The 1,521-nt window shown below is 51.5% G+C and overlaps 1 pseudogene; it reads right to left on the reverse strand.

Moving 5' to 3' along the window:
* Nucleotides 1-411: 411 nt before the first annotated feature.
* Nucleotides 412-947, reverse strand: LOC121924118 (annotated as a pseudogene).
* Between the last annotated feature and the right edge of the window lie 574 nt (nucleotides 948-1,521).

Raw genomic sequence — 1,521 nt, forward strand, 5'->3', positions numbered from 1 at the left:
AGAAGTGTGTATGCAGAATGCCAGCAGCATCAAGACCTCTGAGCACATGAATTTCATCTCTCTCTTCAGAAATTAAAAAACAGTTGTCTCTGTGAAGCCTAAGATCTCATAACTGCCTGGAGGTCCATGCTTTCTAACCTGGAAGCCCATATTCCTTATTCTTGATATGTGGAAGTTGGTTGCATGACTTCCTAAGAAAACAGAATGACACACTACACTTGCCCAAAGTCACATCCTTTAAAAAGGAAATGGTAGTTGGATGTTTCATCCTGCCAGTGAAAACATGATTTATAGGTAATTCCTACCCACTCCTAGAAATGAAGCCTCCAATTTAAATCTAGCGAAGAGTGCGAATCTCCCAGAGAGGTAGGAAAAAAGGTCCAATAACACTTACACTTCCTGCTGGGTATCTCAGTGGGATGCCGACATGGCCCAGGCCCTTCCATCCTCCAGACTGAGAAGGCATAGCTGAGGCCTCTCTGGGGCCAGATAGTTTGCAGCTGGAAATCTTGTGGTTCACGCTCCTCACTCTGCAGGACTTGGTGAGAAGTCGATGTGCGAGACAGCCATTTGAGGGTCTGGATCTTGCTGAGCTTGTCCGAAGCGAGTGGGGATGATCTTGCGCCAGCTCAGCAAAGGCGTCGTTCAGTGACTGGGTGAGCTGGCGCTCCCGCACATTGGCTATCACTTCGCTGCGTGTGCATGTCCTCAAAGGTCTGTGGCAAAGGACTTCTCTTGGCTGCGTTTGCCCTGTGGTGAAGGGGTGGGTGCTACACTCCGGTGGGGCTGAGGTGGCCAGGGATGAGGGCTTGCCCAGCTGGCTTCTTTTGCGCAGGCCTTTCTTGGGCACCTTCTCACTTTCCTCCTCACTAGTCCCCAAGCTGCCTTCTGGGGAGTCTGGGCACAGGCTCTCTTCTTTCATCGTCTTCAAATCGGCCTCCCTTCCCTCTTCGGCACAGGCAACCGGGGACTTGGACCTAACAGGCCACAGTGCACCCAAACCCATGGCAAATCTCTTGTGGTTTGGAGCAAAGGGCAACCTCAGAGAACAGGGATCCCACCAGCCAGCCTTTCTTGATGTTTTTCAGAGAAGCTTCTCTGAGTGCTTCACACTTCAAAGGATCGCTTATTGCTGCTCCTTTTTCTCTCCACACCCCCCAACCCCCATCCACACCTCCTTGAGGCTATAAGAGAGGAGGGACCTTGTTAAAAAGTTTGTTAATGCCTTTACGGATAGGGTGAGGCACATCTAAGGGAGGTGGCGGCGCTCAGGCCAAGACAAACCGTTCACATATGCAAACATCAAGTGGAGCTATGGGTACAGATTGCTTCCTTTCCTCTTCCTCCCTCACCCCACTCCACTCTACTGCATCCTTCCCCTCACCCCCCCCCCCTTCATCAAAGCCATGAGGCACAGATGCTCTTGCCAGTTGCCTGATGCCAGAGGATGTTTTCCTCAGCAGTCCTAATTGACAGGGTCTGCTGCGAGTTGACCCCTGCCCCAAACCCAGTAAGGGAAAG

This window comes from Sceloporus undulatus, chromosome 2 (genome assembly GCF_019175285.1).
Source record: "Sceloporus undulatus isolate JIND9_A2432 ecotype Alabama chromosome 2, SceUnd_v1.1, whole genome shotgun sequence".
Lineage (NCBI taxonomy): Eukaryota > Metazoa > Chordata > Lepidosauria > Squamata > Phrynosomatidae > Sceloporus > Sceloporus undulatus.